The 27,460-nt window shown below is 40.3% G+C and overlaps 2 long non-coding RNA genes across 2 annotated transcripts in view; one reads left to right on the forward strand and one right to left on the reverse strand.

The window, feature by feature from the left end:
* Nucleotides 1-547: 547 nt before the first annotated feature.
* Nucleotides 548-17,734, reverse strand: LOC116702341 (uncharacterized). The gene is made up of 3 exons (XR_004335129.1): nucleotides 17,721-17,734; nucleotides 2,474-2,480; nucleotides 548-604 (listed from the first exon to the last, which is right to left on the reverse strand). It is a non-coding gene; the product is annotated as an uncharacterized LOC116702341 (long non-coding RNA).
* The window catches only part of LOC116702372 (uncharacterized), a 63,525-nt gene continuing 50,712 nt past the window's right edge, over nucleotides 14,648-27,460 (forward strand). The window contains exon 1 of the long non-coding RNA XR_004335138.1: nucleotides 14,648-15,437. This is a non-coding gene — a long non-coding RNA (uncharacterized LOC116702372). The remainder of the gene's footprint in view (nucleotides 15,438-27,460) is intronic.

A 27,460-nucleotide genomic window follows, 5' to 3' on the forward strand; every position in this document is an offset into this window, starting at 1 on the left:
CAACGGGAGACAGAGCAAGAGAGAGAGAGAGAGAGAGATGGAAAGAAGACAGAACAACACAGCTACAGTGGGGTGACATTGGCTTGTTCCAACCCTGTGTGTGTGTGGTGTGGTGTGTGTGTGTGTGTGTGTGTTGTGTGTGTGTGTGTGTGTTGTGTGTGTGTGTGTGTGTGTGTGTGTGTGTGTCACCAAAACTTACTGTTGCATTAGATGTGCCATAAATTACCAACACAATGACAAAGCTGGGCATATGTGTGTGTGTGTGTGTGTGTGTGTGTGTGTGTGTGTGTGTGTGTGTGTGTGTGTGTGAGTGACAGAGTAAGATTGATGCCCATTGTTCGGTGGACATTGACAATGAATGTACATAGAGTATAACACCTAGCTAAAACTACATTTAAAAAAAAAAATACACACATAAACCACACACACGCACACACGCACAGACACTGACAGAGACACAGAGAGAGGTTTCGCTTGAATACACACCTGTCCTTTGCTCTATGGTACACAGCACACATACTGACCACAGACCACGCTCTCGGTGCGTGTGTGTGTGTGCGTGTGTGTGTGTTTTCTCGTTTAACTACATTCGTGGGGTCCAAATCTGAGAAAACAATACACTTGTGGGGTCCAGACAACTTTGTGGGGCCAAAATGCTGGGCCCCCACAAAGGGCTGTTTAAGGGTTAAGACTTGATTTTAGGATTAGGGTTAGAATTGGGTTAGGGTTAGGGTGAAAGTAAGGGTTAAGGTTAGGCATTTAGTTGTGATGGTTAAGGTTAGGGGATAAGGAAGGGGATGCATTATGTCAATGACCGGTCCCTACAAAGATACTGTGTGTGTGTGTGTGTGTGTGTGTGCCAAAGGGCCCCCAGGGTATTCATGTACACGGACAGCTCCTCACAGGCCCAAAGCCAACAGCCTAACTCTCTTTCTGACCATTTTTCTCTCTCCGTACTTCCCTTTTCATTCACTCTTTTTGGTTGCTTACTTCCTATTTTTCATGTTTACTCTCCCTTCTTCATTCTCTCTCTTTCTCCCCCCAGGGTTCTCTCCCTTTTGACCCATAGGAGGAATAAATCTGCATGATTTTCCTTCGGAAATGTCCCCAGATGTGGTGTGTCAGTGAGACAGATAGTGGTGTGTCAGTGGGTGTCTCAGTATTTGGACACGTGTGTGTGTGCATACATAAGTGCATGTGAGTGTTTGCTGAGTGTTTTAATAAACAGAATAAAGGTAATAATGCAACATATACACATATCTTTCATTGTCAGTATTTCAAAACAGCCAACGAAATACATACGGCAAAGGTACTACTACTGTACACTATACGTAAGGAAAGAAAGAACGAGAAAATGAGAAACAAATAAGAAATTATAATTTTTTTATTTTACTGTTTTATTTTACTGTTTTCTGTCAAACATCCATCAACAAATGTGAAATTTGGGAATGATTTTCCAGAATAGGAAGCCATTGGTTTGACTCTCATCTGACTGATGGTTGGTCCTTTTCATTGTACTAAGCAATTGGTTGTGGATCCATTAAATCATGAGCCTTATAAATAATCCCATTGATGTTTAAACTACTGTATATCTGTACTTTTGTTTCATGGATGTAGTTGCATGTGCACACAGTGTTTCTGATATATTTCTTACCCCGGTATCTGTAAAGCATTTGAGTTTTCTTTAGTTTTTTTTTTCTATTTTGTGCAGAACTTCTTCTATTTTTCTGTGGACAAACACAACAGTTGGTAATGGCCAGGGGCTATTAATAGTAAGTGAAATATCTGTATGTCTTCAAACCAGTTGAGGTTTGAATTGGGCATTTGCAGAGAAATTGCATAAGCTGTCGGTCTCAGGCAGAGTCTGAACGCCTCAGGCCTAAATGTCCAGGCATGTGCAGGGCTCTATAGGGGCCTGTGATGTACTAACCCGTCCTCACTCCTTACTCGTCAAATACTGATGCTTGGTCAGTGTCTCTCAGCGTCAGCTACCGACGCAGAAATCTCCAATCTGTATGGAAAACACCCATGGATGTAAGATGAAGCAGTATTAAGAGCAACAACAGTAGGGAGTAGTACGAAAGAGTCATAAGGAGCCAGGTTGGGGTGGTGGAAGGGGCCAACAACACAGGACTTACACCCAGTAGACCAGGGCTTGTGTCTTGTTTTAGTGAGTCTTTATGCAATGCTTTACATTACTATCTCTGTAATCCCATTACAGTTACTTATCAAAGAATTTTTAATTTAATCTGTTTATTGATCCCAATAACCCATAATTGACCCATTGGGGAAATTACAATTTACACTCTGTGTCCACACTTTGTCAGTTATCACACACACACACACAAACGGAGAGATGTCAGAGTGAGTGGGCTGCCAGCCGAACCAACCTGAGTGGTTGGGGGGGTACGGTGCCTTGCTCAAGAGCACCTGGCAGCTCTCTCCAGCCCCCAATTCACACTTTTTGGTCCACACGGGGACTTGAACCGGTGCGCCTTCAGTTCCCAACCCAACTCCCTACGGACTGAGCTACTGCCACCCCCAAATGGTTGCGTTACTGGTTCTTCAACTCTCTGTACAAGGTGAGGACAGACTAACAAATGTGATTGTGCAACCCCACAACACTGGTGTGAATAAAAAAATAAGATCAGGAGTCACCAAACAAGAAGTGCGTCTGACTGAGACTCTAAAGGAGACTTTTTGCGTCATAAACCATTTGGCTTTTTGGCACTCTGGAAGTGAGAATGTGTTGGATGTATACAGTGCATCAAGCTTGTGGGAGACACTGCTGTCAGGCAGTTTGTAGGTCACTAATAATCCCATGAGGATGTTATCTAAGCCAATTAGTGAGTAGGCTGAAGCCAAAAAAGTCATTATAATACTGTATGTATAGAGTAGGATTTACAGTATGTGAAGTACTCCTGTGTTACTTGTATGATTGACATGTATATTGTGAATACCCTGATCTATCAAAGTGTTAGCACTTCATGAGCAAACACATATGACATCAGGTATTTGCCTCTACAGCTTTTTATTCTTTTCTGCTATTTTTCTTTGATTCTTTAATATTTAAAATTAGAGAAAATCATATCTTTTACTGATTGTGAAGCGCTCTTTTTTTAATGCCCTGTTTTTTTTTTTTGGGCTAGAAAATAATGACGTGACTTAATGTCAAACGTGTGACCATTAGTAATGAGAATACATGAAGGCTGAATTCCTTTTAGCTGGGCCAGCCCCAGGGCCAGAGTGTTGTGCATACAGGCCCACCTGCAAATCTAAATGGAATGGAGTCATCCTTTATGTTAGCAGTCACATGTATGCTTCTCCTGCAATGATATTTAAAAAAATTAGTTGCTGTGGAAATGGTCTGTGTAACAAGTAGGACATCTTTGGATGTATCTTTGTACAGAGAGATCATGTTTGAAGTTAAAAATGTCATTGATTGGATTGTAAACTGCAGCATAGGAACAGAAAAAAGTAGTAGTCCCATAAGCAACCAATTTAAACATCTTAATCAGAGTACTGCCTTAGTCTGACAGCTGTGGGGGTCAGAGAAAGAGAAAATCCCAATACAAAAAATGTAAATGTCAATTAATGGCATTTATATAGCGCTTTTTGATTCTTATCGACTACTCAAAGTGCTTTACACACTACAGGCACCATTCAAACACACACACACACACATTCACACAAGGTACCAGCTGCTCATCAGATAAACACCCACACACCGATGGCGCAGCGTTGGGAGCAATTAAGGGGTTCAGTGTCTTGCCCAAGGACACTTCTACATACAGACTGCAGGGCCAGGGATTGAACCACCAACATTCCAATTGGTAGACAACAACTCTACCACCTGAGACACAGCCGCCACTAAAATGTAATCAATGTTAAGAAACTTGACTTCAATATAAAATATAAATAGTATTGAGTATGTGTACATATTTCTTTGATTTGTTTTGCTGGCGTACGGTACATTTAATTAAACCTAGATTTGATTAAATAAATGCTGAAATACTTAGCGCTGAATTGTGAGCAGAGGGAGACCAGTGCATTTTGAAATGGCATTGAAATCTTGAGTCTTGACTCTTTCTATCTGGCAGAGCATTCAGATCTCCTTTAAACCAGAACAGCCCTCTAAACGAGGAAATTAGATGCTGTAAAATAAATAAATTGGCACAGATTAAACACATAATAAATGTACATGATGAAAACGTGATTGATAGCTAGATAGATAGATAGATAGATAGACACACACAGTCACATTAATACATGCAAGTGAATGCATGTTTATGACATGTACTTCTCTGTATGTATTTGTGTGTGTGTGTGTGTGTGTGTGTGTGTGTGTACTTCATGTATTTGGTCAAATTCAAAATCCACACACTGGGTTTCCTGCTGTGTAACATAGTAACTGGCGTTGCCTGGTGTGAGTGAGCTTAAACAACACAACACACTGTCACATGCATAGGTATCCACACACATACACCAGTGGTGGAAAAAGTATAATGAATTGTCTTTCAGAAGTTGGTTTGACCCAGTCTTGCATTGCCATACCCTAGTCTACTTAACATTCTACAATGGTAGAAAAACGTGCTCTGTTTTATTGGCATTTCTTTGAACCAATCACAAACGTCTTTGGCGGAGCTAGGGGCTGGACAGAGCCACGGTGCCTCTGCTAAATAGCCTCGGGAAGGAACATGTTTTGGTGAAACGTGTACGTTCAAAGGCTGTTTTAGTCGTGCAACAGAAAACTCTGATTGGACAGATAGTCTAGCTAGCTGTCTGGATTTACCCTGCAGAGATCTGAGGACCAGGTAACCATAGTCCTCAGATTGGACAGATAGTCTAGCTAGCTGTCTGGATTTACCCTGCAGAGATCTGAGGACCAGGTAACCATAGTCCTCAGATTGGACATAGTCTAGCTAGCTGTCTGGATTTACCCTGCAGAGATCTGAGGAGCAGGTAACCATAGTCCTCAGATTGGACAGATAGTCTAGCTAGCTGTCTGGATTTACCCTGCAGAGATCTGAGGAGCAGGTAACCATAGTACTCGCAAAGAAAGTTTGAGGTAACAGATATCCGGCCATAAAGAGTGACATCCAGCGGAATTTCCAGTGGGAACGGACCAATCCCGGAAGTGGAACGTTATGGATATAGACTAGACTTGTTGAAGTCCAGTGCAAGAGGCGAGATGACCATAGATAAAACAAAGGACCACAGCCAGATTTTAACTTCCAGATCAAGAAACTCCAGTTTGACAATGCCCTAGGTCGTATACAGCCAGATTACATCTCAAAAATCAGTTTTTACGATGAAATTCAAGTCTTGAAAACAACCACTGAAAATAAATTGAGCCAATTGATTAGATTAGCCATACTGGACACCTCTCAAAAATACAAATTCCATGAACAATTAAATCCAGGTGTGATAGATTAAATTATGTTTTATTATAAATTAAACTACCTGACGATACGTTGACCTATAAATCCATCTGAAATATTTAACAGATTAAACAGTGAGCGAACTGGTTTGATCCAGGAGTTCTACTACAAGGTCTGAATACTTCCATCATTGTGCTCCACCACACGCTCGCCAGCACACATTACACTACCACTCCTACCAAGATAATATGTAAACGGGGATTGCTTTTAAACCCCTGCGTTGGCCATTTTGACAACATAGCACTGTGAAAACACCACACTGTGACACAGACAGGTGCTGAGATATGGTACACATGGAGTCAAACAACAGATGAATCCAACATTTTTATTTATTTTTTAGATTTTTTGGGGGCATTTTACTTAAATAGGACAGATGTAGACATGAATAGGGGAGAGAGAGGGGGAATGACATGCCGCAAAGTAAACCTCTATATACATAGAGTGGTGTGAAAAAGTGTTTGCCCCCTTCCTCATTTCCTGTTCCTTTGCATGTTTGTCACAGTTAAGTGTGTCGGAACATCAAACCAATTTAAACAATAGTCAAGGACAACACAAGTAAACACATAATGCAATTTGTAAATGAAGGTGTTTATTATTAAAAGGTGAAAAAAAATCCAAACCATCATGGCCATGTGTGAAAAAGTGATTGCCCCCTAAACCTAATAACTGGTTGGGCCACCCTTAGCAGCAACAACTGCAACCAAGCGTTTGCAATAACGTGCAATGAGGCTTTTACAGCGTCCTGGAGGAATTTTGGCCCCTCATCTTTGCAGAATTGTCCTAATTAAGTTACATTAGAGGGTTTTCGAGCATGAACGGCCTTTTAAGGTCATACCACAACATCTCAATAGGATTCAGGTCAGGTCTTTGGCTAGGCCACTCCAAAGTCTTCATTTGTTTTACTTCAGCCATTCGGTGGTGGACTTGCTGGCGTGTTTAGGATCATTGTCCTGCTGCAGAACCCAAGTTCGTTCAGCTTGAGTACACGAAACAGATGGTCGGACATTCTCTTTCAGGATCTCTTGGTAGACAGCAGAATTCATAGTTCCTTTTATCACGGCAAGTCTTCCAGGTCCTGAAGCAGCAAAACAGCCCCAGACCATCACACTACCACCACCATATTTTACTGTTGGTATAATGTTCTTTTTATGAAATGCAGTGTTCCTTCTACGCCAGATATACTTGGACACACACCTTCCAAAGAGTTCCACTTTTGTCTCATTGGTCCACAGAATGTTGTCCCAAAAGTCTTGGAGATCGTCAAGATGTGTTGTGGAGAAATTGAGACGAGCATTGATGTTCTTTTTGCTCAGCAGAGGTTTTCTCCTTGGAACTCTGCCATGCAGGCCATTTTTGCCCAGTCTTTTCCTGATGGTGGAGGCATGAACGCTGACCTTAACTGACGCAAGTGAGGCCTGCAGTTCTTTGGACGTTGTTGTGGGGTCTTTTGTGACCTCTTGGATGAGTCGTCGCTGCGCTCTTGGGGTAATTTTGGGCGGCCGGCCACTCCTGGGAAGGTTCACCACTGTTCCATGTCTTCACCATTTGTGGATAATGGCTCTCACTCTGGTTCGCTGGATTCTCAAAGCTTTGGAAATGGCTTTATAACCCTTTCCAGACTGATAGATCTCAATTACTTTCTTTCTCAATTGTTCCTGAATTTCTTTGGGTCTCGGCATGATGTGTAGCTTTTAAGGATCTTCTGGTGGACCTTACTGTGTCAAGCAGCTCCTATTTAAGTGATGCCTTGATTGTGAACAGGTGTGGCAATAATCAGGCCCGGGTGTGGCTAGAGAAATTGAACTCAGGTGTGGACAACCACAGTTATAGTATGTTTTAACAAGGGGGGCAATCACTTTTTCACACAGGGCCATGATGGTTTGGATTTTTTTTCACCTTTAATAATAAACACCTTCATTTACATATTGCATTTTGTGTTTACTTGTGTTGTCCTTGACTATTGTTTAAATTGGTTTGATGTTCCGAAACACTTAAGTGTGACAAACATGCAAAGGAACAGGAAATGAGGAAGGGGGCAAACACTTTTTCACACCACTGTATGCCTGCCCAATGTGTCACCAGACACGATTAAGACAACATTCTGACTGGTTTCTTCATAACTAACATTTGTGGTTGTGTGTTCTCCCTCACCAATTGTAGTCCCTGCTCAATCTGCTGTAGTTTAGTGTAGGCTGTAGTCCATTTGTGCATTCCACCATCAGAAAGAAATAATCCAAACATGTAGAAGAAGTGAGATGTAAGAGGAGCACAGGGTGCAATTCAACTTTTCATACTCTGTCAGTCCTTACGTACTTTCTATCCATGTCACCGCTTGTCTAGCTATAAAAAACATAGACCGCAAAGGGAGAAGATTAAAACGAGGCTACGTACTTAAAGTACTGTAGTAAAGGCCCACGATGCCTAAATCTGTTGTTTTATGTTCCAAAATGCCAATGTTATACTTTTTGTTTGAGTTTGGAATCTTCAGAACATGGTAGTTTGGTAATTTTTTTCCTTTGTTCATAGTTTTAACCATTAGTAAGATGGCTTTTACATTTCTTGAAACCGGGCAGTCAGAAGCCTCCGCCGTCGCTCCAGGCGCTGGCTGACATGTTTTTCATTTGATTTTAGATTAAGTTTATCAACTTTTCTACTTTAGTTATATACAGACAATTTAATTCTACATGCATGTAAACTTAGTTATAGGCACATACACATGCATATATACCTACATATTATCTCTACCTAGCTACCTAGGTAGAGATGTCAAAAGTACTCACTGTTCTTACTTAAGTAGAAGTACATATATTTGTGTTAAAAAATACTCTGGTAAAAGTGGAAGTACTGATTAAACTTCTTTACTCAAGTAATAGTAACAAAGAAAGTCCTTCCTGATGCCTACTATCTCAAACATCTCTCTCTGATAAGGCCGAGGATGATGGGAATGTCTTGCTGCTTGTCTGCCGGATCTCTGTTTTCTTCATTTTCAATCATGTCGCCATCCATACTACTATGTGCTAACGTTAACACCATCAAGCCGCAAGGATTTGCTGTGAATTAATGCAGAGTGCTGAATCTGTTGAGTTGTCTTAGGTGTGCGTCAAATGCAACGTACAGTAGATGTATTCCCATCCATTTAGATTGAATATGGTATTGATGACGTAAACAATAATAACGAGAACTCCAGTGAAAAGATGTGAAAGTTGAGGACTAGATTAAGACTGTATTAAAGCTGATTCTGGTTTCCAACTTCACCCCAGGTGTGTCTGTTGAAACACGGACAAAGACAACTTCTCTTTAGCTAAGTTTCCATCCACTTTTCAATTGAATTACAGAATCTGAAGTTCAGTAAAAAAAAAAAAAAAAACTCATGTGAAGAAAGCTGGTGAAACTGTTCATGCTTCATTAAGATTAACGTGCAACCTAGCTAAAATCACCAAAATCACGACCTAACTTACTTTAAATGTGCAAGAACTATAGACCAATAACAGGCTTAAGTGAACTGACTACACCCGTGCACCCGCTCGAGGTGTGAGTCTGCGCTATTCTCCGACATGACGTCCTCTTGTACAAAACTAAAGTAACGAGCCGATTTTGTAAAATGTAATGAGTAGAAAGTACCAATGTTTGTGTTAAAATGTAAGGAGTAGAAGTAAAAAGTCGCAACAAAAATAAATAGTAAAGTAAAGTAAAAAATATCAGAAAAGTCTACTTGAGTACATTAACAAAGTATTTGTACTTCGTTACTTCCCATCTCTGCTTACAAGTACATACACATGCACATAAACCTACTTACAGGCACATATACACAGGCATATACAGCTACTTACAGGCACATATACACATGCAGAAATACCTACTTACAGGCACATATACACATGCATATACACCTACTTACAGGCACATATACACATGCATATACACCTACTTACAGGCACATATACACATGCATATACACCTACTTACAGGCACATATACACATGCGTATATACCTACTTACAGGCACATATACACATGCAGAAATACTTTCTTACAGGCACATATACACATGCATATACACCTACTTACAGGCACATATACACATGCATATACACCTACTTACAGGCACATATACACATGCATATACACCTACTTACAGGCACATATACACATGCGTATATACCTACTTACAGGCACATATACACATGCAGAAATACCTACTTACAGGCACATATACACATGCATATACACCTACTTACAGGCACATATACACATGCAGAAATACCTATTTACAGGCACATATACACATGCATATATGCCTACTTACAGGCACATATACACATGCATATACACCTATTTACAGGCACATATACACATGCAGAAATACCTATTTACAGGCACATATACACATGCATATATGCCTACTTGCAGGCACATATACACATGCATATATACCTACTTCGAGGCACATATACACATGCGTATATACCTACTTACAGGCACATATACGCATGCACATATACCTACATGCATATATACGTAGTTAAAGGCACATATACACATGCATTTATTTCTACTTACAGGCACAAAACACATGCATATATACCTATTTACAGGCACATGTACACGTGGATGTATATACATGCATGCATACCTACTTACAGGCATATACACATGCATATAGACCAGGCACATATACTGTACACATACATGTATACCTACTTACCGGCACATATACACATGCATATATACTTACTTACAGGCATTTACACATGCATATATACCAGGCACATATACTGTACACATGCATGTATACCTACTTACAGTTACATATACACATGCACGTATACCTACTCACAGGTACATATAAACGTGCATATAAGTATACACATGCATATATACCTACTTACAGGCACATACACATGCATACACACACATGCATATACAGTATACCTACTTACAGGCACATACACATGCATATTTACTTATATTCAGTTATGCAAACCCATATACACACATGCATATACACAAATGTACATATACACATTTTTTCTTTTTTTTTCTCTTCCACCTATCGCCATGTTTCATCTGTCAGTTAATTCAAACGGGATAATAACAGCTAGACATAATACATAACCCCAAGAACAATACAGTCCGTACACATTCACATCGAGTCCTTCTCGTACCCCTTCAAAATATTCATTTTAAGAAGTCTCTTGAAATTGCTCATTGTTGTATATAATTCCATCTCTTCGCTGCAGCTGTTTCATAAATGATCTCCTTTGGTTGTGATTGGTTATGATTAGCATTTGTTCTTATATGTTTCTTTTTAAATAAGTTCCTCTTAAGTGATGTTTTCTTTCTCTCATTTGAAACAGCACTTGGATACAATCCGATTACTTTGTACATGTTTTTTTTTTTAAATTACCATGAACACACACACACACACACACACACACACACACACTACTGTATCGATTCAATGCCACATAAACCATCCTGCTACCCAAAATACGTACTAGAGCACCCAGTGTGGATTAGTCCGCCGCTGAAAATAGTCCACTACAAATGAACTGTGTCCTCCTGTTTTAATCACGTTGTCTAAAAAACCACTGTTCCAATGTGTTTTAGGAAACTACTGAGCCTTTAAAAAAGAGATCATTTTAGGAGTGGTCAAGAGCACTCCTACCAACATGAGAAAAAAACGATGATGCTCAGGAAAAATCATGTTTCACTGCTGCTGAAGTTTTTCTTCTTCCAGCCTTTATTTTGGCTGGCATCTTTCCAATTTATAGGCATGTATCAGAGTATTAACACCTTCCCTAATAAAATGTTCAAGGGGCGTTACCTATGCTAATAAACAATTATGTCAAGTGGGATTTATCATTAAGCACACCTCAGAGCAGATTTAGATGGCTAAGAACATTTGGTAACTCTGGATTTGACTTCTCAATTTTTTTCTCTTAACAGAAAATTAGGAGAAAATTTAAAATGTAAGAGAATGTCACTGCAGGCTCATTTGTGTGTTTTATGAGAATAAGACAAAGGAATTGCAGCTTCATCCATGAAGTGTTCTGTTTTTTAGTAGATGGTGTTGAACAGAAGGCATTTATTTTAGTGCATAGCAATTTCCTATCAGTCAAATGTCAAAAGAAGTATGGAAACACTCAGAAGTAAAAATACGAAAAGCTTTGATTATATGAAAGACACAACGTGAATGTTTACTAGATCTTTATCTGTGCAACACAGAAAAAATAAGTGGAGCTAATTACACAGACTACAATTAAATATCTCACTTACTCTGCACATCTTGCATTGCCTATTTCCCTTTGTTCTTTTTCATTTTAAAAATCCCTGTATCAAATTAAAGTGAATTACACTGACATTACATTTTCACTTTGTTATTGGCTGATTGACTCAGTTTTACACTGTTTTGAGGTTGTGGTTATTCAGTATTGAAAAATATTAAAAGGTGTTTCTAATATTTTTTTCCAACACATACAGATGAGGACAATTTTAGAAATATAATGCAGCATTACACGTATCCAAGAACTACAGATAATAATGCAGATATACACCGAACACAATTTCCAATAATACCAACACTGAACCGTTTTCAGGCCATCAATAGACTATATTTTACTTTTAAAGTGACAGTATCAAGGAAAAGGCTAAAAAGCTAATTACACTCAAACGCTACACCTCATTCAGTCAAATGTCTTGCATATTGTTAGGACATACATATCCCATGTATCCATCTTCTCAGCCTGTGTTATGTTTTTTGTTCACTACAGCATTGAAAATTTCAGACGTGGTCCGGTAGTCGCACGACGCGCAGTTGTATAACTCAAGCATGAGAAGTAAACACTTCAAACAATCAAATACATTATCCTGAAATAACACATATGCCCACTCCGCTTTACAATACGGCAAAGAATAGCCATGCAAACAATTTACTCCTAAATGAGGAGACGTTTAGCTGAAGAAGGTGCAAATGTGTTCAGTGAAGGCCTTCACCGTGATGTGCATGAACTGTGACGCTGTAACTAAGACTCGTGATCCAACCATTGTCACATCAACTTTAGATGTACATTAACTTGATGTGCTGCCTGGAGGGCACTTGTCTTCACCACGTGGTTGTGTAATTCTACGTGTAAACACATGATAAGATAAGCACTTACTTTGTTTTACTTTGAATTCACACACACACCACACACACACACAGGTGATATAATTGTGAACTCCGTCCCCTACAACCTATTGTCTCTCCATTTCTCATGTGATTGTTTAAAGGTGTTAACCTAACCAACAATACTTTGCTCACCAACTATCTGCAGCCACACAAGGAGCCGTGAAGGGGGAGGGACACACGGATACACATCACATTATCAGTCTCTGGAACAATAAATACGGAGTTGAATGAACTCCTCTGACAAATTTAACACAGTATTTAAAGTACCGCCGTATTGGATTGTACTACAAAACAAAACATTTCATAATTTCCCTCATCACTCATACCACATTAAAGTAGTGTGACACTATCAAACAGTAGTGTGTTACTCCCACCTCTTGTCAGTTTACATTATTTGATGAAATTGGTATTTCAGAAAATTTTCATAACAAAGGATGTATGTAAAGATGGAACTTTTTTTCTTGTCTTTTTTTTTTAACTACAGTGCAAACGTTATAGTTTGACCAACGTCAAGAACCTGGCAGTATTATGATTATGATATACATTTTATGAATCAAGTAGATGGCTGATCTTTTGTCCGATAATTCGCTTGCTTTTGGACAATCATTTTCCGGAGTCGGCACCGGTTACGTGTCAGCCTGCCCACTGTCCCTGCGCCCGTCTGCCAGACGCCATGGTGCTCTCTCCGTAATGCTCCAAGCTTTGGACTTTCTGTTTTTTGCGCTAACCACAAGCCCCGGTGGTGACTAACGCATGCACGTTCACACACCTTGAACTGTGCTTTCTTCTGCATCTCACTGTTGTTCTCTGTATTACAAATAATTTGAAGGACTCGTACTGTACCTTGCATGTGCCCCCCTTTGTTATTGCCAACCAGCACATCATGACAAAGCTTACATTTGTTTTTAGTTGTTGAATATATTTCAGAAGCACGATCTTAGTGCTGAAAGCAGGTAGAAAGCAATGCTTGGGTAACTGTTCATTGAATGCAGCACACTGTGAAAACTGGCTGATTGTTCCCCCAGAATGTCAAGGTTTAGCCTTTGAGTTTTCTCTACAAAGTTCAAATGAGACAGACTTATGCCTGTTACTCAAAACATATCATACACTATTTGTTCCCCTTTGATCAAGCACAACGTTATGTTGTTAAATACTCTCTTGTATTTTGAAGTAGTCATTTAATACAGTTTTTTTTTTTTTTTTATCTCAGTTGTCTTAGCCAGTGTAGCAATATTCCCTCTGTGTAAAAACAGAATACTTCCACACTGACAACTTTCTTTAGGCAGAAAATCCTTTGAATAAGTACCTCGGAGTTTGTCAACTGACATTAATTGCAACATTACTTAATTATTTACACTGCACATTGTTGTTCACCATGGCTAAATGGTGAAAACAAGAATAATAATGCTCATCTTCAGCGGACATAATGTTCATTTCATTTGTCACCCTGGCTTTGAGAAGCTAAATACTATACATATAAATATATACATATGTGTGTGTGTGTGTGTGTGTGTGTGTTGATTGGAAATAATTATGAAAGGTCGCCAAAGCCAGCTGGAATTGCAATCACAATGTATTCACAGCCTCGTTGAAGTATTGTAGGATCACTTCTCATTGCTTTGAGGAGACAAGTTCTCATTACAGTATGGTCTAAAATCAGAACTTAATCAGAGCATAACATCGTTTTATTAACATCTCAGGCTACTGTTCGGACTCAGCCTCGTTACCCTGGGCTATATATCACTTTTAGACCATCTTAGTGTGTTGGTGCTTGTGTGTAGACAGTTAGACTGAAACACCTCGTCAACCGGATGGCGTTAGTTGGTCCCCGTGCCACTCTCGCTTTGTCACCTGTCACAGTCAGGGCATGCAGTTCAAAGTCACGGCTGACCCTTACCACACACACGTACGCGCACCCTCACACACACACACGCGCACGCCGGTGGAGACGTCAGGATTGGACGCAGCAGGGGATCCCCAGCATCCGTTTCTGCCTCGCTTGACGTATCATAATCTTTTACAGAGAGGAGATGAGCTCGCGCCGGCTCACACTAACAGAGGCAAGCGGTAACAGAGGACAGGCTCGTTTCTCCGTCTTACCGGAGCGCGCTCTCTCGCTCCTTCTCTCTTTCCCTCTCTCTCCCTCCCTCTCCCTCCCCGTGTCCGTGCTGCAGAGACTGGTATTACCTACTGGAGTTGTCGCTCGCGCCGGGCGGCCGGTGCAGCGCGAGGAAAGAAAGAGTAGAGAGCAAAGGGGAAAGGTGTTTCACCAGCCGAGCGATTTATTTTCTAAAAGTAAAGGACGCTGTGGACGAAAAAACATCAAGGTTTAATTGGCTCACTGGTCATTTTGAATTCCCTCCCGCCGCTGTAGAGACAAGAGAACCCTTTGATCTGTCTTCACCGCAGCCGACACTTCGTTCACCTCACTCGTGTGTTGTTCTGACAGCCGCGCGCGCCGTGCCGCCTTGGATATATTGTCCTCGAGCCTCCCCGGGTTGGTCCACGCGCAGCGCTGCATTTAACAAAACATCGGCCACAATTTAAAATGTAAATCACTCCACGGGTAAAGAAAGAAAAAACACTGTCTTTTGAGGGACGGTTCATTGGGAAGTCAGTAAAGTAGTGGCGCGGACTGAGCGTCAAACGCGGTGCTCTAGTTTTTTTTCTTGTTATGATTTTTTGATCAATTTTAACGTTTAAATCGATACGCGGAAGAGGAGGAGGAAGTTTTTGTTTGTGGGAAAAGTGGAAGGAAACAATTGCAGCTACACGACGGTGGCTGGAAACTGGAAGAGGAGGGTCCCCTACGCTGGGACGAACAGGTAGGACAGCCCTGACTAACACTGAACAGGACTAAATCAGAAAAAAAGAGAGAAGGCACATGTGTTGAAACACGCTTTGTTCATTTGAATAGCCTATCGGGGTAGCATCGCGAGGTTAATTTAAGGCTATGTCGCATCTACGACAGATGCCATTCTCTCCGTTTAAAATGGCAGGTCACTGCTGCTTGGCATGTTGATACGCACCACGAATGTTGGAGAGCATTAAAATACCATAAGCCGCTCTTCAATTCGTCGTCCATTTCAAAAAAAGCAAAAAAGCAAACAGCACTTGTTTATTACAATTGTAACTTTTCTAATTGGTAGGCTTGTTTTAACCGCCGTCTCGTACCTAGGCTACAAACAGACGAGCGGTCGAGCCAGCAGTGAGAACCTGTTATAAAAGTTGATTTTCTTTAAAAAGAAAAAAAAAAAAGACACAGCACTTCTTAAAGAAGGGCATGCCGAATGGTGACTTCTTTACTTTACGTTTAGAACATGCCTTGAGTCGTAAGTCACTACACCGTAAACGGTGCCGTTCACACGGGGCAAATTCAATTGACAGTTTTTTGAATGGCGATGGCGTTTTCTACGAATGCCACTTCAGATTTGTTTCGCGGTTAGATTTTCAGCTCATGACGTGTTTCATTGTCAACATTTGGTCGGAAATTGCAGAGAGCTATACTGAGAAAAAGTGGACTAATAATGGCGATTAATTCCATACTGTAGCTAAGGTATTTTAGTGTAAAAGGAGGGATATTAAGAGGAGGGGGGCTATTGGTTTCGGAGTGTGCTGAACAAAAGAAAAATTCAAAACAAAACTCATGTTGTGTTATTTAGCATTTAAAAAGTGGGAACACGTTCTGTGTGTGTGTGTGTGTGTGTGTGTGTGTGTGTGTGTGTGTTAAGTGTATTCCTATGCACATCTAAAAAAAAAAAAAAAAAAAAAACATTTATTATACCAAATCCCAATTTTATTTAATTAAATTCCAGGCTTCTGCATGGAGAGATATTCAATTGTGATTTTATTAAATCATGTTAGAACTATAGAGAAAGTGTAATAGAGGTGAGAGTGAAACCTAATATTATACCTGTCATTCTCCTGCAGTCTGTAATTGAGGCAAATTCTTGTGAATTAAGTAACAATAAATTAAACTGCTCCTCCTCTGAGTGTTCCTGCACATACTTCGAAAAAAAACCACCGTCATATAATATGAGCGATTATTTCAGTTGTAACAGTTTAACCTCTGTTCTGGTACTGATTACAACCGAGACCCCACTTTGAAGGAGGAATGCCTGCATCTATTTTGAGGAATTGTTAGAGGCTTTTCTTGTATTGTGTGTGTGTGTATGTGTGTGTGAGAGAGAGCAAAAGGTGATGCCAGACTCTATTTTATAATATTGCAACCATAGAAATTCAAATTGTACTGAAAGGATAAACCGGCAAGGTAAACACTGGGTGGTTTCTCTCTCCTCGTGCTTCATGTCTCTATCATTTCTCATGGCTAAGTTACGGCAGCTAACCCATGTACTGAAGGTCCTGTGAAATCCTTAACTGCCCTCATGTAAAATGCCCAATAGAGGGTTTGTGCACTTAGTATTTTTTATTTGTTTTTTTTTTACAAAAGTGCACTCTATTTACAATTTTACCGTCACTTTATTTGTGAACTTTACCCACTGTTTTGACCACATGTTCCAGTGAAGTGACATTTCTTCTTGCCTTACCTTTTTTTCCCTGAGTCTTCTAAAATAGAGAGTGCATGAACAGTCTCTTCACTGCACTTGACAGGTAGAGGTAGTGACTAAATATTTGTCCCGTTTAATTGTTATGCTTTGGCATAAGCAGAATTGAAGTGACATGTCATGGAACATTTTGCATGAACTGCAGTGGCTTTATGAAATTGCGGCGCTATTGCTCAGACATCGGAGCTTCTGTAGCTACTGTACACTACTAGTCGGTAGAGTACTGCGAAGGTGAAGGGTGTGGTAGCTGTGACCTTGAGTACAATAAAACAATCAAAACAATATTCATATCACACATTAACGTGTTTCTTTTATAATGATGGCGTATCTGCACTGCGAGTGTTTTTGATGAGTCAACGTAAGGAAGTTGGGTTTGTTCAGTAAACTGTACAGTGGAGATGTTCCAATACAGTATTTTCCTTCCTGGTACTAATTTCGATAGCCGAGCTTGCGTAGTACCGATGCGATACCAGTGCGTTAAATAAATGTATATATACATTTATACAGTATATATACATATATATAGTACAGTATATATAATACATACAGTATACATTATACAGTATATATTTCTTTTTAACAGCTGTACATTCCTAACCCTGTATAGATGTGATACTATTGCTATCATTGTTGAATGGCCTGGCTCAGGTTAAACTCCTTGTAAAACATGAACAAATACACACAGATAACTTTGTTTTTGGCAGTCAGTCATAACGGAGAAAAAAACGAAATAACCTAAATCAAAGTAGATTTCTTTAGTGCTAAATTCTGTGTTATCGGATCAGTGCCTAGCCTTTAGTACGCTGAAACCTAGACCGGCATTTTAAGCGGTATCGGAAGCTTTTACGATACTGGTCTTGGTATCGGATCAACTCCACTATACTTTCATTATCATTTCATGCTCATAATGACATGATGTCACAAAGGTGATAATATAGTGCAGTGGTCTGCCTGTATAGATGCACCTTAGTTGTTCTATAGTGTTTATAAATGCTGCTGATGTACGCTGCACTGTACATATATGCAGAGAGTGATATTAGAACATAAGATTATTTGTGTGTGTGTGTGTGTGTGTGTGTGTGTGTGTGTGTGTGTCTGTCTGTCTCTTGCTAGTTGACTGTTTGTGTTAACATATTAACAGTTCAGCAACAACATAGGCACAAACATATACACACCGTGTGGGCTGTTTATTGTGTGTGTGTGTGTGTCTGTATTTTCAATAATTACCATGAGCGGCCTCAAACTGAAAATGTATCCACATTGTGTGTGTATGTGTGTGTGCGCACGTATTTTCAATAATTACCATGAGAGCCCTCAAACTGAAAATGTAGCCACATTGTGTGTGTGTGTGTGTGTGTGTGTGTGTGTGTGTGTGTGTGTTTATTGTCCAGGGGGTATTCAGACTGAAGATCCAACTGATGAAAGCTACCTGGAGCTTCATAAATGGGCCCTTTGTCCAACAGCCGAGCTGATGTGTGTGTGTGTGTGTGTGTGTGTGTGTGTGTGTGTGTGTGTGTGTGTGTGTGTGTGTGTGCGTGTGTGCGTGTGTGTGTGTGTGTGCGTGTGTGTGTGCGTGTGTGTGTGTGTGCGTGTGTGTAAGTGCTTTATTGAAAGATTATTTTTGGGGGGCTTTTCCCCTTTATTTCAGAGTAACAGTGGATAGACCGGGAAGGTGGGAGAGAGATGGGGGAAGACTCACAGGAAAGGGCCGCAGGTCAGATTTGAACCAGGACCGTTGCAAAGGAATCAGCCAACATGGGGCGCACGCTCCTACTGGGTGAGCTAGAGGCCGCCCCGTGTTTGTGTTATTAAGCCTAAATTAAGTCTAAATCTTCACTGAAAATCAGTGTTTTAGTTTGGTCAGAGTTTTTAGGGATGCTGCAGACCTGTCAAGCTCTTGCTGCTGCCCTGCTTCTACTTTGGGATTTGGTAGAGAATTCCTCAGTTGTGACAGCCGGGTGCTCAAATTGTAAATAAGTTACATAGATATTGGGCATATTGTTAAATTTGAACCCCAACAATTCCCAGGCTTTTTCAGCAGCCCTAGTATGTATCTGTCATGCATATCTGTAGTCTCTGGAGTACAAGGCTACGCAGGCTACACTGTTTCACTGAGCCTCTGTACATGGGGCACACGCTCAACCAGGTGAGATACCCAGACACCCTAGGCTTTTAAATGATGACATTCAAGATGGGTGTAATATAATATTACTAAACCTAGTACTAGTGATTAAGTTACAAAATATACTTTGTACAACCTCTGTTGTCTGCATGCTCTGAAACACCACAGTTCTGCTACTCACGTGACCATACCCGACACACACTACTTCCTAATCACACTGACACACTGAGTCCTTAACCCTGGTCACTGGACATCTTCTGAGGAGTGTGCTTAATACATCTATGTGGTAGCGTAATTCAGAGGGCAGATGCAACGTAGGTTCAACACACAACCACAAATCCGGCAGTAGCGAGAACGAGAATGGTAGGCGAGTGAGGGACGTCTGTGCCTGAGTAGTGAAGCGAGGAGAGAGACCGTGAGCGGCGTTGGAGTTAGCTTAGTGGCTGTGTGACGGGAAAAGCGAAAGGAAAAAGATATAGCTTAATTAGCTTAATAATTTATGTGGGCAAAAAAAAAAAAAAAGAAACATCATAGTTACACACATGGCATCGCAAAATACTAATGGTGTTTAGATCGTGGAAGAGGATGGCCGCATACAAAACATTTGACTTTGACGCCTACGGCCTGCATCCCATTTGAAAGTAACTGTGTTGACCATCCAAAGATTTCAACTTCAAATAGTCTTTCCCTAACCACAACCGAGTCATTTGAGTTGCCCTAAAGGCTACACCCCGATGAATTGAAGAGTTTGCATGGCATCGATTTTAGAGGTCATGCATGTTATAAGTCGACCAGCAACAAATGAGCAGGATTTATGATGTGGTGCTCCTTGGCTGGAAGCCAACATAGCTGAAGGAACCAGAGAATAGGACACATTTCCAACATGGTGAGAAACATTAGAATTTAATTTAGGGATCAACCGATGTGGATTTTTTAGTGCCGATGCCGATACCCATTTTTATTTCATCAGCCTTAGCCAATGACCAATACGGGCTGCCGATTTTCTTGAGCCGATGATACTTTGGTTCCCCCAATTTACATCATAAAAATGTAAACCCTGCCACACTGGCTTTGTTTTTGGAATCAGCTCTGCGCTTTCTTTAAAAATGATTTAAAAAACACACATCAGTGTCACTTCTGCAATCATCTGACATTCAAATCACCCAAATGATGTGTGCAATGTGCATCATATGGATGGCTGCACTGCATATGGTTAACTGTGCAAGGGTTAAAGGTTTTCATCAAATTCTACAACAGAGCCTTGATAAGACATTGCCTTCTGACATATTATAAGACAAGTCATCATATAACTCATCACAAAATGTTCTGCGTCAACGCTTCAATAATTAAAAAAACAATAAACCTGAAAAGTAGCCATTGAAATAAAGTGCTTGATTTGTAATGTGAGACTGCCATGGTGCTAGTGGTGGAAGGGCAGTGCAGGGTCTGCGTTTTTGAATCATAAAATGTATCATTTAATTAAAATTACAAAATTTATACATTTGTAATGCAAAATTGATCAGCACGGAGGGCCCTTGAATAAACTCAGGTGTTTACACCCTGACAAGAATACGATTCTGACTGAAGGTTAAACACATTTTGGTGGCAATAGTTGCCCATTAAAAGATTTTTAGGAACACATTGACATTTCCAATACAATGGCTCCTTTTCTTGTACATACTGTAAAATATGTTTCTGAATAAGGTAATGTGTCCATGACACGTACATATGTGGCATAAAACCATTTTTCTTTATGATGTAAAAAGACGAAGGATTAAGTGCACACTGACTTCACTGACATTAGCAAGGTGAAGCTGTCTAATAAAGCACACAACATGGTACAATTATCTTCCCTTCATCTCACTGACACACACACACACACACACACACACACACACACACACACACACACACACACACACACACACACACACACACACACACACACTCTTACGCTTGCTTTTGCCAATGCGGCAAAAGTCCATTTAGTTATACAGCCCAATACCACAAATCACACATTAGCTTCTGGGGGCTTTTATTAGTTGACATTCACATGGTAGGGTAGATGGATAGCACAACTTGACCTCACACTCCACTGATAGAATGTTTGTTGTGTGGGTGGGTGTGTTGGGGGGGGGGGGGGGGGATCAGTTGGGTTTGTCTGAGAGATAGAGAAAGTGAGGGAACAACAGTGTGATTGATAAGTCTTGAAGTAAATACAAAATAGATCAGATAGTGCTGTTTAACAATACTGTAATCCAGACGTGAAGAAAAATCACCTTGATAAATGCTAAAAATCTCGATTGTTTTATGCATTATAAATTCATATCATTTACATTACATTTTTGTGATGTTGACATTCTGTGCCGCAAGAGCAAAAAGATGGTATTTTTCCTAATGAGGAGAATGAAAAGTTGAAGGTTCATAGCATTTGGGATTTGGATGTGGCTACTGAAGCATGGGGAGATTGATCATCGCCACAAAACATTCAGGATGTCAACGGGCCTTTTCCTTTTGCTATCCCAGAGCATATTGTTGAGATGATCTGAGGACCTTGTCATTTCATTCATACTATCACTAGTAATATGAATGTTCAAATTAGTCATTGATTATCTATTCCTCAATAGAGCTTTGCATTTACAGCTTTTATTGTACATTCTGTCAATTTATGTTTACTTTCAACATTAAAAATTCATTAAAAAAAATCAGACCTTTTGAAGTTGAAATTAAGTATCCTATTAGAATCAGAATCAACAAGGTATCGTCCACGGCAAGGCAATGGAATGCCGCGCAGTACATTTAGAATTAAAACATACAAGATACTGCTAGAATCAGCTGCGTACTGTCATTGCACAAAGCCCCAGTCAACATTAACAGACAACAAATGTGTACTTAAGCCCAGTTCAGACCAGAAATTCACGACAAGATGAGTTGAAACTTGAAACTAGTTGTAATGCGCCGGTCTGCAACGTTCTCAAAGCTGCCAGTTTACACCAATGCGACGAGATGAGGAGGTGTATCATCAGCATAGCAACGATTCCGACAACGATTTACAACACTGAATGGGCACAGTGACAGTGACATACTTGCAACAGTTGCATTTCTAGTGGTGATGAAACAGTGAAAATAATGTTTGATTTCTTTGATTCACTGCTTTGTTGTAACGCCGCTGCCTTTCATCATTAACTCTAGCTCGCTCTACCATTGCTTGGGGGCACCCGTTGAGTATCCTGAACCGGATTTCATATATAGACATACTTATTTTATTTTTTTACCTTTTTGTTACGAAGCATTTGTAAAAAAAAACAACACCTTGATTAAACTGTGGAGCTATTTGTACAGCTGGCTATGTATGCAGCAAAGAAACATACAACCCATATGTCGTTGTGTTTATGACAAAAAAAAGGTCATTGCCACCTTGCATTGAAAGTGTGGCTCTATTGCTGGCTGACTGGTTATATTAGCAATCTCTGCCCACACACATGCGCACACACAACACACACACACGCAGTGTGTTTGAGCACGTCGGTTGTGTGTGCCTCTTGCTGGCTGGTTGGTTACATTAAAGCAGGCTCATTGGTGCTCAGCCAGGCTGAAACACTAGTGTGTGTATGTACTGTACTGTGCGTGTCTGAAATCCCAGCATGCTCCAGCCCCGTGACTCAATAGCAAAAGTAAAGATGGGAAGTAACGAACAGTGTGGACCGGCATGAGCAATCCATTTCATGTGCAAATGCGTGTAGTAGAGAACACTCCACCACATCTTCAACATTTATCACCCTTAACCTCTGCAGTCGCTCTTTGCTTTCATCCTTTGTCAGTCTCTCCTCTTGTTGACATCCGCCACACTATGGTGTCCCTTCTGACCTTAACTGTAGTGCTCATTCTAATAAAAATAAGTCTTCCTGTTAACTGTGAAGACATCAACATTATGTCCAATTTAAGTGAGTAAATAAATTTAAAATACGTGAAATAAATAATACATTGTGTAAAATATACTGTATATATTAACCAACAGTTTGTGAAACAATTGAAGAAATTAGGCTATATTTATTCTGAAATGTTTCCCCATTCCTTTTCCAAATTGCTGACATTTTTTGAATATCATTTATATTTCATTATATGCAATCTCAATGTTGCTAGCGTGTGTATATATGAAAATATGTGAAGGAAAAATTGGAAAAGAAAAAAACTATTAATGCCGTCCATTTACCAGTGGCTTACGCAATAGCTGCAGCAGTAGTCGGTGTGACACGGTGTAGACATACATTACTCGCCCACCGTCGTTTGGCTTCTTTTATAAAAAAGTAAAATGTGAAAGTGTCTGCTCCGCTGTCCAGCGGCAGCATTGCAGAGCAGGAGTCAGATTTCACTCATTGCCTGATGAGACCAACACCATGATGGTGCCAGAGGATTTGGTGTCAAAATGAAAAAGCAACAGTGCAATATCAGATGATTTATATTATATATAATATATTGATATAGTTTAGAATAGATTATCAATGTGTTTTCTTGCCAGATTCACTTGCGACTTGCAGATAAATTCAACCAGAAACTAGAGTGGACCACGGAGCTCCACACCGGTCTGAACTGGTTAACATAATATGTGTATAAATAGACTGCATTTCTATAGACCTTTTCTAGTCTTACACACTACAGGAATTCATTGGTGGCAGAGGTTGATAAACTCATCAGATAAAAAAATCACACAGATGGAACAGCAAACAGAAACCATCTGAGGTTCAGTATGAACTACAGTCCTGTCTCAACCCAGATGGGCAGCCAGCACAAGCTCAACCGGAGAGCCGGATCCAGAGAGGAGTAGTTGTGCAGCGGTGTGTTCGTAACACCGGTCTTTTCCTGTTATGATTACATTGTTATTATTCCTACATTCTAACCTAATCTATGTTTAAAATCAGGAAAACCTCATCATAGGTAACAAACGCATACATCTGCCCTAATTATTAACTGATTTATTGCCCCACCCGGCGAGCAAACCCATGATGGTGACCAACAGGGGCATGACGGGTCTAGCTAAAATGTTAATGGTTGGTTCTCCAGGAGGGACCTTTACTTTTAACTTCATTCACCTACGTTCGGTGAGGTGCGTGAGGCTGTTTTGACCATCCGTGTCACAGCTGTGACTGCCGAGCGCTCATTCACCTCAACGTGTTTTCACTTGGTGGATCACAGTGGGCCAAGAGAGGTTGAGTAGACTGGTGAGTACTACAACAATGTATTTGAGGGTTGTAACTCATTGTTCAAAGCAAAAGTGTGTGTGCGTGTGCGTGTGCGTGTGCGTGTGCGTGTGCGTGTGCGTGAGTGTGTTGTGTGTGTGTGTGTGTGTGTGTGTGTGTGTGTGTGTGTGTGTGTGTGTGTGTGTGTGTGTGTGTGTGTGTGCTGCCGTGGGCAAATTGTGCAGGCACTCTTTTTGCTTTAATGTGTGTGTTTGTGAAATGTAACTGCAGTGGAGTTTATATTGTCTATGGATGTACAGTATGTCTTGGTGATGCTTTTTTTAACTGATATGTAATGTAATGTAAAATTGGTGTTGGAACACAAATGACTCTCCCTTGTGGGGGTTCAAGATGACAGGTGAGGCAGGTTGATTAGTCTGACCGCAGCAGTGGGCTCATGTTGACCTGTACTAAGAGAGTTGGTGGGCACAGCAAAGGTTCAAGCCCCCAGTGGAAGAAGACAGAGGGAAGCTGAAGCGTGGCAGAAGGTGACAGTGAGGGCTGTTACACTAGACACTTTTTGTTTGCAAAGTTACTGTTATGCGAGTAAAGCAGATTAGCACTGGTAGCTCAGTGTAGCTAGTAGTTGGCAGTGGATGAATGGATAATAAACTAGTGAGGTACTATAGCTTGATATGAATGCTACTCACTTCTGCATTTTGGGATGTGAGATCCAGCATTACAGTGTCAAAGGTCAATTGATCAGTTGAAACTGTTTCTAGGTTTACCTTTTTTTCAGATGACTCATTTCTTTCACGTTAATAGGGCTCGACAGTATCTAATTTGTATCCTATTTAATTCCTTATTAAAAGGGAAGGGGATTATATGTATGGCTGTGCGATTTGCTTCTATGTAAAACTATATATACTGTAATATCAATGCCCAAAGTTTTCTGGTAATTCAATAAATACATAGTAGAGATGTGACAAGATTAAACATGATACCATTTCTCGCTGAGGTAAAACGTGCCTCGTGATATGAGTTTATCAGTGCAGAGCAGCAGCCTGCAGATACAGAGAGCCCACACATCTAGATAATTGAGCGGGATTACAGTTGTGTTAGTCTATACATTTTGTAGTATAATACTGTAAAATAAAATGTTGAGAATATCATTTACAACTGCAAACACAATTTACAAATTGCCTGAAAAGTCCCAACCTACCTAAGGAACGAATATGCGGGTCTACCGCTAATCTTGACCTAAATTTGAAAGTCAAATTGAATCAACAATTTAGAGAATCTTGACACCCCTAATATTTTGTCATATCACCAAGCCCTTTGTGACACCACAACAGCATATTTCAAAGAAATGATCCTTTCCTCCAACATTACCCTTTAGAAAAGAAATATGTGGAATTAAGATCCATTACTTAAGGGCAACGACAACTTCAAAGCCGTAGGTGGGCATCTTTTAGTGCACCCGTATTTGTCAGACAATTCACAACAAATGTAGAGGAATGTTGTCTGGAACACACAAGACATTTATACGACCTCATCATTGTGATGCTTTTTCCATCTCAGGTTGGAAATGTCACACATGTATGTTTTAATCACTATTCCATCATTTTGTTTGCTGTTGTTGAAAGAATTTAAGTGGCAGCAGTGGCGTTACACATGAAATTATTAATATGACGTCTTTTTTCTCAGTCTAAGACCTTATTCAACTCTCCTCCCACCTGTGCAGCATGCTGTGTGCTGGGCACTAAAATACCACACAGCAAAGCCAATTTCATGGTCAGGAACATACCAGCGAGGGAGTGCTCCTTGCACTGGTCCATCACAAAAATAGGGCCCTCTGTCGGTAAGGACAGATATTATAGCTTTGTAATTGTCTGAACGGAATCTGGATACAGTGCAATTTAAAGCAGCTCAAATAAATATACGAATGTAGATATGGTGCTGGCGGAAATAAATAATATTTTGACATTTTTAAAACATTCTGTAGAGCGTGGAACTGTTGCATTTACATATCATGGCATTTACCTATTTTTTGGAACAATCACTATAATTAAAATGGTTGAGCTTCAGAAGTACTTGATTTGGACAAAGAAGAGGCAGAGATCAACTGGCTCTAGCTAACTGTAACCTGGGTTTAATGGATGCCAATTCCCTACTAATCACAGAGTAATAGTGCAAATCCTTTTGTCTCCGTGTCAGTGTGTATGCCCTGGACATTAAGATGGCTCAGTGGTTAGCAGGACTGAAATTGATCCCCAGATTCTGCACATAAGCTGCCCACTGCTCTTAAGTGGTTAGGATGGGCTCATACAGAGGACACATTTTCCAAGAGGGATCAATGGAGTAGGGATTCTCTGAACTTTGCATTTGTGGCATGTTTTTGTAAATGTTCAGATTCAGATTCAGAAATACTCTATTGATCCCCAAAGGGAAACTCTGTGTCACAGTAGCACCAGTAGTAAGAAGACAGAGACGGAGCACTGCAACAGGCAGCTTGCACGTTAGCGCATGCACACACTTCACTTCAAATGTTGCTGTTCACAAACCTTTCATTGACAAAAATTTGTGGATACCTGAACTATTCCCCTGGGCTTTGCACCGACGACTTCTATTGTGTCTAGTGCCGATCAATAAATTGTTGGTTTTCATTGTCAACGCGATACTAACGTTCAACAGACTTTCTGAAACGCGATGAATAATTCTTCATTTAGGGGTGATACCAAAACCTGGTATTAAACTGGCCCAATGCTAAAGACTCTAGTATGTTTGTCTGTTTCAAGCTGAGCAGTTAGCTCTGCTTACAACAAAGTATGACAAGCTAAAAGAAAAGCTGTCTGTACAAAGTCCCGGTTTTTATTTTAGTTTCCAACCTGTCTTTATATTTGGCAATTTTATTTAATCTTAGCTGCTTACTGACACAGACCAGCTCAGGCTCCATGGCTAATTATTAAGCATGCCGATGATGT

This window comes from Etheostoma spectabile, chromosome 2 (genome assembly GCF_008692095.1).
Source record: "Etheostoma spectabile isolate EspeVRDwgs_2016 chromosome 2, UIUC_Espe_1.0, whole genome shotgun sequence".
NCBI classification, from domain to species: domain Eukaryota; kingdom Metazoa; phylum Chordata; class Actinopteri; order Perciformes; family Percidae; genus Etheostoma; species Etheostoma spectabile.